An 11,708-nucleotide genomic window follows, 5' to 3' on the forward strand; every position below is an offset into this window, starting at 1 on the left:
CCAGCACTGGCTTAGCCAGTTGGAAGCTGCAAAGAAACAAGAAGTATCCCATTTACCAGTACTTTGCTTATTTGCATGGCAGGGAAGGACTGAACGAACAATGTTATGCTGTCATCAGGTTGCAGTAAAGGAGAGAATGCCAGATGAGAAGCACTGGAATTTAAACACTTTTTAAATCCCACTCTCTCATGTTTCTAAATTAGCTTGATATTTCATGGTAGAATCATAGAATAACCTGTGTTGGAAGGGTCTCACAGGTTCATCGAAGTCCAACTCCTTGCCCTGCACAGGACAGCCTCAAGATTGTGCTTGAGGATGTTGTTCAAATGATTCTTGAATCTTCTTCAGTCTTGTAGATTGAAGTAGAACTAACTGAAGGCAAAATAAAACATTTACTTATACACTAGGAGTGACAACCCTTTTGTTTTCATTTGTTTACTAAATAAAATGTTAGATTTGTAGACATGTTACTTTACAACTGGAAGAATTACTAAAAATCTGTCATTAATTTATTCAGCTTTATAGGCCAACAAGAACTTTTCTTACTTTGTATTTTGCTTCTGCAGCCCAAGGAGACTGTCTTCTGTGGTCCTGCAGATGTCTCTGCAAATCTTAATAAATCCTCAAACTTCAGTTAATGTCTTACATATATTAGTCACATGTGAGTTTAATAGCCATTATGAGAGCCTACCATGGGTCATGGTCAACCATTTCCCCTGGATATAATTACCCTCAGCTGCAGTATAATGTGTTAATAGAATTGCTCTAAAGCAGGAGAGCAGCCCCATTAACACTTGTCACTGCTCCCTGTATTTTCAGTATGTCTCTCTTCTATTGTGAACCATTAGAATGGAAAGGGCTTGGATGCAGTAAATAGTCTGGTGCACACTGGCAGCTGTGAGCAATGAACTGACAAGTGATTTATTCAAAAGGAGACATCTAACACTCCAAAGGTGGTTGTTTCCTAGACATGCTTGGTCCAGCTCTGCAGCCCTGCTGCTGAGCACACTCTGGTGAAGTGGTCTGTGTAACTGCTCGTTTGCTGGCTGCTGCTCCGTGTTTGTCAGAGCTGCTCAGCCAGGCTGTGTAGCTGCACATGCCAGCAGTGGTCTGTGGGGAGCTTTTCTTAGTTAAAATCACCTCAAAACCAGAAAATGGAACGGAAGTGCGAGCAGGAAGGTTCTCAAACACATAGGAGAGCTTGCAGGTGCTGCTTCCATCTGTCCCAATAATCCTGGACCTGTCTGTGCAATGTGGAGCTGCTTCAGCTATTTGGAGTGAGGATGTCTGTCCCATACCTGCACCAAATGGCAAAGGTGTGTCCTGTGGGCTTTGGGCTGAAATCCTTCAGATGGAGAAAGTGACTGACCCCCATGTCCCACAGCCTGTGAAAGATGGAAGCAATGAACAGTGCAAGTGGTGCAAGCAAAAGAGAGATTTTGCAGATCATTTGACTGGATGATGGTTCTGCTCTGAAATAGCATTTATTTTCTGTGGCAACTGCAATCTTCCTTCACAAAACTCTCTGCTCATTACATTAAATTGGAGCAAATGTGGGAAAATACATGACTATGGTTCACTATATATTTTCATTGCTTTGCTTTTGCAATTAACTTGTTGGCATAAAAGTCATTATCTGATGGCATTTGGGAACAAAAAAATCCCCAGTATTGTCTGGGGTGGAGGAATTCTGCCCATCTTTGCAACAGCCATTAAGACAAACACTTCTCTGGTTTTGTGCAAACAACCTGGTCACTTTTTTTTGCAATTTCAATCAGGTGGCATCATCACTGTGCTCCAGCCTCCATCCCAATGCCAAAGGTTGGTAAGCAAATGTTCAAGGCAAAGCTGACCTAATGCAGGCCTCCCAGAGCTCAGAAAAAGTTTGCAATATTTCAGCCACAGCAGGTGCATTCTGTAATCCTTTATTAAAAACTCCTGCCACACATCCCCCAACATGTGGTGGGTCTTATGCAGATTAAATGTGGCATGCTAGGAAGTCACTACAACCTTTTCCTCGCTCCTAATTAAAGGAAAGAAAGCCAAGAAAAGAATGAAGTATTCCTAAAGAGAAATGAGAGGCAGGTGGGCAGAAATGATTGTGTTGTGTTGGGCAATCACTAGGCCTGAGGTTCACAAGATGGGGAAGGTGCTTGACCTCCTGTTCTTCCTGTGTGTGTGCTTAAATTAAATTGTAGGCTTTCTGTGAAAGGTAACTGATTTTGTTTAATTAAAAGCCTCTCTTCTGTTCTACCCGGACTTTTAATTCCAGTGCAATGTGTAGGCACACGGTGCTTTGTCTTCTCAGGGTGTAATTAGACTTAGTGATGCAGCTGTCCTGTTTACAGTGTAAATCCCCCTAATGATAAATGGAGTAGACTTATGGAGAAACCCTGATGATACTTCAGACAGGGAGAGTGGATGATCTTTGCAAATAGCTGCTGGGTAGAAAGTAAATCATTATCTGCTAATAAGCCTCTGATTGCTGGGTGTTTTATACTGTGGAAGATTAGAGAACTTTGCTTTATGTTAGTCCTGGCTGCAGAGCTGGAGCACGAACAGGAGGAACTGGTTTGCTTATGGGTGAGACTCTGACCTTGTGTCTTGAGAATCTCTTTGAGAGTTCATACTATGTCAGAGCCTTTTCTGTGGTGCTGGTAAAAAAAAGGCTTTAGAATTGGCTAATCTGTAGTAATATAGGGAGCAGGTTCAGTTCTGGGTGTTATGAAGCATCCAGTGATCTCAATCAGGTGCGAGGGGACCTGCTTAAGTGCTCCACAGCCAAATAACAAGAGACCTCTGTGCCCAAAATCCCCACAGCAGCAGGAGATGGATTAGATCAAAGGTGGAATGGGGATGTGCTTTTATCCTCATTTGAAGGTGTGGGTCAAGTTCCTGAGGAGAGCAGAGTGTGCCAGCTGCAGTCACTGACTTCTGCTGAGACAGAGTTGGGGGCCAGAAGGGGAGGTCATTTCAACTGTCAGGTTTCAGAGAGCAGAGACTGCTCAGCAGGGAAGAGATGAGGAACATATGGTGTAGTGGGACGAGGTGACAGCAGCACCAAAGAGCAAGAATTATAATGAGAAGTGAACTTTTGGTGGGGTGTCAACTCCAGGAAATTCAGAGCCAGGGGGCAGGAACCAGTGAGAGAATGGCTGTGTGTGCAAAGGAAAATCAAACAGTGTAAAGACAGGAGCTGTGACCAGGGATGGGCCCTGGGAGGAAAACTGCCTCCTGTCATGTGTGTGCTTCTCATGGCATATGTCAGCCTGGAGGCCACTGCACTGTGATGTGAATCAGAGGAGTATCTTGAGAGATGGATGATCTATATCGATATGTTGATCTCTGGGGGAATGAAACTGGGAGCCTCTGCTGATTACTCCCTAGCCCTGGTTTTAATTAGGAAGGGACAGGAGCTACTTATCTGGCACACATGATTGGGTAAGTACAGCCCTGAGATGAGGGACAGGCCACAGGAAGAAATGTGACACCAGCCTATTATGGCTGGTGTTACTCACTGGGACCACAGGAGCATGACAAGAGCAGTTCCAGGAGAAACAGGCAGGAAGCAACTAGTGGGGAACTCCTGCACCAGAACTATATCCCATTTCTTCATGCTTTGGCTGTGTGGGATGTGGATGGCATTACCTTTGCTAGTTATGTGTTGTACCATAATGTCATTGTCACTGATGCAGCAGTTGCACAAAATAATTTTCTCTGCAATGTCTGATGCTGATCCCAGGTGTGTTCAGCCCACCAAGGAGACAACTTGAGGAGCTATTCCTTAACATATTCACTGAACATGTTCAAGAGTTTATGGACAGCTGAAGATCTGCTACAATTTCTCACAGAGTTCTTGTGACCGTTCTGGCTCAGCAGGAATTGCTTTCCCAATCTCTGAGAAATTCAAGATTTAAAAAAAGGGTTTTTTTTCAAGATGAGACAGAAAACCAAAATCTCAACAATTTTTATTCATCAGCTGGGGGAATTTCAGAGGAAGGAACTGGCTCAGTTGAAAAAAACCTGTTTCAGTAAATTGCAATTACTGCAGATTGAGTTCAGACTTTTTAAAATGTAAATGAAGTATTTGCTGATCATTATCAATTTCAAAGAAAGAAAGCAGGCCTATATGAAATGCAGTCTGTTTCAAGTAAAAAAATATATTAAAGATAGGTTACAATTTTTTCCCTAAGTATCAAATTTTTGAACAATATTTTTTTACAATACATTTTGAATTAGGTGAAATGGCACTTTCTGATGTTTCCTCAGAAACTTCCCAAATTGTCTTAATGATTTAACCAACAGCACTCTTCCGTGGCTTTTTGCCAATATGTTGGTTTATGTATAATTATACTGAAATTATATTAAAAGTTTATTTCATAGTGAAAATAACCTCAAGAGGAATGAAAATGGATATAGAGTTGCAAATGAAGCACTCTGCAAAAAGTGAAATTTGCTCTGCAAGGAAATCCATGCTCCACTTTCAGGTCTGAGATGGTAATAAATTGAACACGGAGCATTTCACAGACAGTGTCAGATATAAAATATATTAATCTTGTCAGAGAGTGTACTAACTCTCCCAGATTTATGATCAGGTGCACTTAAGTGCCGTTCTTCTCATTAATCTTGATTTACAAACAGTAGCCTTCGGAAGACGGGGTCAGAAGAGACAAGAGAATCATAGATATGTCACTTGGATAACTCACCTTTCCCAGCTGCCTGTGCCTTTCAGTGACATCCTTCCATCTTTAATTACTGGAAGGTCTTTAATCTTGTCTGTGTAAGGGTAGAATATGATGAATGGGAGGGGTTGCCTGTGCTACTCTGAGTTTGTTTTCAACAAGAGATGTCATGGACATTGGTGGGAACAGCAAGATAATCACATCTACCACTAGCAGGACTTGATGCTGGAAAAGTTCAACAAGAGAGGGATGGGCCGGGAAGGGACAAAAACAGGAGGAGAATGGTTGAGGCTATTGAAAGCAGCCTCGTGAAAAAACACAGTTCCTGAAGCAACTGCATTTTGAAGTCTACTTAACATACATTCTATGTATAAGGTTGTGTCCATGTGCTAAAAACTATTCCTTTGTAGTCCCTAAAATTCTGAAGAGCTGGGAAACCCAAGCTTTCAAAGAAAGTAAACCTGGTAATTCCACTAACTGATACTGGAGAAAAATCAGTCTTTCTGCATGCTGGTGTGCTAGGCAGGGTAACATCACCCTGGATTGTTGTCAAGGTTCTTGAGCTGGAGAAGGGGTAAATAACAGGCTTCCCAAATCTACTTGTAATTCTTAAGAGGAATGAACCAAAGAGTCCATCTGAGGAAGCTGCAAAGCCTCTGGATATGAGAAGGTATGTGTATAACAAATGTAAACAGTTTTAAACTTTCTTTCAGATACAGCATTACATCAAAAAACCCCTCAAGGATGGATTGAAACACAGACTACATTGCATTTAGTATGTTCTTCCAGCTCTTGCTTTTCTGTCTTTTCTCTAAGGGTATCAAACTGCTGGAGCATCTGTACATTGTGGGGAAGGTCAGTGGCAGCATTAACTGTCTAATGGACTTTGTGGAGCCTCTTCCAGTTCCTTACAAAGGGTGTAGAATTTGATGTGACAGGGAAGTTGAGAAGAGTTTTGGAATGAAACAGTTATCTGAGTTGCATATTCAAGTTAGGAAATTAATCCACCTTAAAGAAATATGCCTGAAGTGTACCAGACTCTGGATTTGCCTGGTCTCCACTAGAAAAATATTCCACAGCTATTGATAAAAAACGTCTGTTTTCTTCCCACCTCTCCTGGATGCTTTGTTCTGAGCTTTAAAACCTCTCAAAGGCACAGAGTTGCCATGGGGGTTCATGGATGAAAATTCAGACTTTGATGTGGCTGGAACTTGAGACACTAATTGCTTTGAAAAATAAGACCGGGGCCCGAAGTTGGCATCAGGTGCTGGCTGGGAGCTACGGAAAGACTTGAGCACAAACCAGATATGCCCTTGGCAACACAAGCCATAGAATAAGTAGTTGCTCCCCATTCCCAACCAGCTGGAGCTGGTGTACAGTTTCCACACTCAGTTTCAAAACATGCTGAGTTGTTATAATCTAGCCCAGAGGTGACAAATTCATGGATTACTGATGCCACCTAAGCAGCCAGACTTTGCAAGGTGTCAGACCCAAGGCACAGCTTTGACAAATGTGAGCAGAGTGCTTTTCCACAGAGGGGGAAATGATGCTTCCATGAGCTGTTTAAAGAATTCCTTCTCCTCATCCTGTATTTTGGCTGTGCTTGGATTCATTCACTTCAGCCTTGCTTGGATGCGGTTCAAGCCATCTGCTCCTCTCCAAGAGCTGTTTTACTGGAGGTGTTTGGTGTGCTGTTGGTGTCAGTGGTAGTCTCCGTGGAGAATGAGGACACTGACTGCTGGTAACCAAGCCTGCAGCACCTTCTCCATCTCTCCCAATCATCCTACCTAATTAATGGACAGAAGGATTACATGGATGTTTATGGGCTGTTCAAGAAAGGGAGAACAGGACCTGCCTTTGCTCTTAGGTTTGCTGGACAACAGTGACAGAAACTACACTGAGGATGAACAACTCACTTCTGGAGCAAATTGTTATTTGTGCTTTCTTCAATCTTTGAATGGAAAGTTGCAGATTGACCCAGGAGGGTGAGGATGGTGGTGACCACAGGAACATCCCTGGGTGTCTGCAGAGCTGTCTGTGCTGTTTCATGTTTACATCCCTCTGCTCTATGGATGTTGGCCAGCCTAATACTGTTGGCAGGTAGCAGGGAGGTGGGAAGAGGAGAAAACCTGTAAGAATCTGCAAGGTTAAGGATCAGCTTTTGAAACAGTCAAAAAAATTATTTATCATTGAAAGAAGGGCTTTGAAGTCATGTTTTTTTAATATTTATTTTGAATGCTGCCTTCTTTTGAAAAGAGTATTGTTAACTTCTGTTTATAGTAGGGACTTTTATTCTTCTCTGACTTTTATCAGGCAGGGAAGTCATCAATCACTTTCACATATAATGACTCTGATTTTTATTTTCTCCTATTTTTTAGAACTTTTAATAATCTGGCATGTGTGGTGGGCTGAACTCAGCTGGAGCAGAGAAGCATAGACATCAGTTTGGTTGTAGGTGAAAGATTCTTTTCCAGGTAGAGCCATATGTACATGATTTATAAGCTGACACTTCTTCACAACTTTTTCTTTTGCTGGCTTACAGATTCATGTAGTGACCTTGTTGGTAGGGATAAAGGGAATAGATGGAGTGAAGGTACCTAAAAACTTGTAGAGAATATGGAATGAATTATTTTATCTGACTGGTTTGCTCACCTAGGACAAGTTGAGGCTTCTTTGCAAGGCAAACCAGTTTCAGTTGTCCTCAACCTTGCTGGTGTATAATTTAACCTCTGATCTCTGCTCTCATTAGCTGGTAATAATTCTAAGAGTGTTGGAGAGTTCTAGTGCTCCAGAATACAAGATTTCTGATATTTTATTGATAATATGATGCTTCATAAGAAAATCCAAATAATAATCTGATTTTCAAAAAATAGGAGTAAGTTAATGTAGCTTTCTGGAGTTGAATGTCTCTATATGATGTTCACACATGGTGATAGGCAATTAAGCTATAATTTCTTTGAGACAGTCAGAAGAAGTTCTATTTGGAGGAGAACATGCTGTCAATCATCCTATTTTCCAACTTGCTCTATGATTTTTTAGCATTTATTTATTTTTATTTCTGATCATTCTATGCAGGAATTTTTTCTGCATTTGAAACTGAAGAACAGCTAACCCCTCCTCTTCATTTTTCTGGTACATACTAGAATAAATCCTAGAGTGTGAATTGAGACTTTTTGCTGAGAGGTGAAAGAACTGTCTTTTCAAGAGCCAAAAGCATCATGGAGTAACATCTCAGTGATGCAATCAGGGCTAAATACAGCAACCAAATTTAAATCCTGCTTAGTCAGACTCGTTTGATTGGATCTGAGCTTTCAGTCAGCTGCTACAGTGTTAGGCTTTTTTTTACACCCTCTTTTTTTTGTTTAATAGTGGTGCAGAATGAGCAAATGCCTCCAGAACTGATTCAACAAATGGTGCAGCTGGAAGAAATGTTTTCTGAGAGCTGAGAAGGTTTAGGACAATGTTATTCCAGGAATTTCTTCCTGATGGTTTCCCCTTGCAGAGCCCTGAAGGGTCTGGTTTCTCTCAGCTCCACTGGACTCTATATAAGGAGATTTGCATTTTTTTCCTTAAGTGGGTGCAACTTGTTTTACAAACTATAGGATACTTCAAAGAGTTGGTGTTCTTGTGAGGTGACAGAGTCACGTGCCCAAAGGCCGCCTTCCCAGTGATGTCACTAAGACCAGAGCTGTTGATGGGACAGAGATGGCTCTCTGTAGTTAGGGAAAAAAAATCAGCAAAGCACCATCCTTTGCTAAACCAGCAAGTGTTGGTAGTAACTGCAAATGCACCATCCTCAGTGCTGAGATCTACCAGTGCTTCTCAGAGTGTATTGCCTGAGTGTTACTCACAGTGAGATGTAATACCAGGTTTTGAAGTCAAAGATGAACTGTTTTTTAAAATATGTAAAGCTTAAATTAACACATATAATGAAAAGCTGAATGATTTTTATCCCTGCTGCTCAGAATGTGTCTTTGTTTTGTCAGATTGAAAAGGCATCAAATTATTTTATTCATTATTTCTCCCTTTAGGATGCTTTCCAACTTCATGTGTTTTGCATAGTTTGGAATCTTTTAAGACTGGAAAGTGCAGACAAAGAGGCTCTCAACTTGTTTTGACAGTGTCTTGTGTATTTTACACAGTAGTTTAAAACAAACACCCCCCTTTGACACCCCCCAACAATAATGGTCTTTGATTTGATTCACTCTACAAAGCTAGGATATGTATGAAAACCTGTGCAAGGATTAAGCTGAGTGAATAATTAAAGATCATGTCTAAATGCATGTGCAGAAGGATTCTTTCCTGGAAATTCTCAAAAGAGCTTAAAGAAGACCTTTCATGAATAGTTTAAGTAGATATGGTCCTCTGTTGGGACTGGGGGAATGGGCTGTGTAACCTTTCTCAGTCCCCTTGTGGGTCTGTCTTCTGTAATTCTCTAATTCACTGCTTCAAATTTATTTCCAAATAAGGAAGGATTTGTTTTATAAAAAAAAGCTTGATAACACTACAGCTTCCTTGGTCAGAGAAGCAGGAAGACAGGATGAAGAGAAATCTGTCTAGTGCCAGAGGCTTCCCAGGAGTTTCTGCTGGATGTGGGTTAGGCTCAGTGTGGAGAGGGATCAGCAGGACACAAAGACTGAGCTGAATTTATGGGTGTAGTTATCCAACAGTAGCTTTTGCCTCTCAAGGTCAGCCCACCTGAAGTGGATGTATATAGTGATGTTATAGAGGAATAAGCTATAAAACCATAAAATGTACAACAGACTGAGGAGATGTCAAGTGGATTATTACTTTGACAGACTCAGGAGACCAAAGCACAGGTGCAGCCTAACAGCAGCTGATAAAGTAAGTGGTGACTGCTGAGGAAGGCTCCCAAAGTACACAACTGCTAATGCTCCAAGGAGACCACTCCTTGGGTAGGAGCCTCTCCTTTTTGCTGCCTTTCAAGGCTGAGACACTCCTAAATGGTGGCTAACCCTGCTAATCCCAATGCTGCATGCCCTCTCCATCCTTGTGAAGTTGGGTGATTTTCACTGGAGCAACATAATCCCTGCTATGAGAGAACATTTGTTATGAGATGCTGAGAGGTAACACCCTGCCCCACAGCAGCTTTGGTGAGCTGTAACCAGCAGTGCTGGGAATCCTGTGCTCCCATGGGCAGAGAGCAGACTGGGGAGAGCAAAAGGTGCAGTGAGGTTTTGCTTTGCTTCTTGCTGTCAGCAGAGAAAAAAAAAAAAGAGAGAGGGTGTGTTGAATGTTTACCTTCATCCTTTGCACCTGGAACTGGAAGCCAAGGGATTCATGTGCCAGGTGAAGGTGGTGTCTGCTGAACATTTTCCTGCACATTTGGTTCCCTCTCCTTGGAGGAACAGGTTGAGATTGTCTAACAGATAAATAAGGCACTGAGAGATGGTTTTTCAGTAGTTCCTAAGTGTGAGTTTTACCAGCATTGAAAATGCTGTGTACCTCACTGACTAATTTAATGGAATGAGCTTCATAAAAACAGATTAAACTACTTTCCATTCACTTAGGGATGGATAATTAGGTGGGAACAGAACAGACAGGAACAAGTCACAAGTACTGTGTTATCAGACATTGCCTTTGATAATCCTGTTACTCCAAGGTCTACAGTCACAAATTAGGGTGTTCTATTTGCAGTGGATGGAGCTTCACACACACATTGTGCTCAAAGCTGCATTTTTCCTTGATTTCTTCTTCAAATACCTTTCTCTGGTGCAGAATTTTTCAAGCTACTCTGGACTCAGAGAAACTCTGCTATCTCCAAAAGGTGTTCACGTAGGAAAATGCAACTTTGCCAGTCTCCAGGAACACAAGGTTTGTCTTCACAGAGTTTGAAGTAAAAAGCAGGCCCTACTTTGTGCCTCTTGGAGCTGCTTTCTCAGAACCAAGATTAATTATTTAATCCTCTGTTTGTTGAAGCTTGTCTCTGTTCTATATATTGTTTCTCTTCTACATGGCTGTGACAGGCTGTGTGAATGTCTAACAGAAGTAGAAAATGTAATAGCATTCACCAAATACATTCAGTTGCCAGTACTGTGATTGGGGAGCTACAGCTGGGAGTCCTGGCAAACCTCTGAACTGGACAGATTTACTGACCTGTTTTGTGTGTTTTGATCTGTTCCCCTCCAAAGTTCTCAATCAGCAAAACCTCCATTTCTGTCCTTTCCCCTCCTCTTGCTCTGTTTGGGGTAGTCTCTGCACTCTGTGGGGTGACTGGTCTCCAAAGGCTGTTTCTGAAGGGACTTTTGTGTTTGTGCCCAGAGGGGATGCTGGTGCCCCCCTTCCCTTGGTTGGTATGTCACAGTGTTTGCTCTTCAGATTTGCTGTGGTGGGGATGGGAAGAGTTTTCAGCAAAGAAAATGTGTCCACAGGTTTGTCCTCTGGGAAAGGTCTTGATGACAAATGCAATGAGTCCAATGAAGGAGTGAAAAATAACCAAATTTCTTTTATAGTATGTGAGTTAGAAAGGTCTCTTGAAACTAAATCTGATGCTTTCGTTCCCTGGTGAGGGCCCTGGAGGGAAACAAAGCTTTTGGAAGGCTCTGGAGGGAAACACAATGAGGCTGTCACAGGGTGGAAATCCCCAGAGCCTTTGAGAGAATGCTCAAAGAAATGGTTCAAAAGAAAGGGAGTCTTTAAGTATCAGGAGAAGATGGAGGAGAATGCTTGTAATGCTTAGTTAGTCTTGTGTATGGAAAATTTCCCTCTGGGAGCAGTGTTGGAAAGGCTGGGTTTTAAGTACCCCCATCCCCAGGGCTTAGTTCTGTAGAGTTCGTTCAGTGTTGGATGTGTCGTGTCAGTAGTAGGTAGGTCAGACTTTCATGTTTCCTCCAAAAAAATACTGACCCTTGTGCCCCAAGCAGAGGCCATTTCTACAGCCATTCTCACCTTTGGGGTGAAGACTTTCCAAAATGATAGTTTGGTTTGAAATAGGGAATATTTTCTGTACAAAAACCTGGGCTCTTTTTTATAAAAATTAAATCCAGGAATTTAGGTCTTAGTAAC

The sequence above is a fragment of the Pithys albifrons genome, chromosome 3 (genome assembly GCF_047495875.1).
Source record: "Pithys albifrons albifrons isolate INPA30051 chromosome 3, PitAlb_v1, whole genome shotgun sequence".
Classification (NCBI taxonomy): Eukaryota; Metazoa; Chordata; class Aves; order Passeriformes; family Thamnophilidae; genus Pithys; species Pithys albifrons.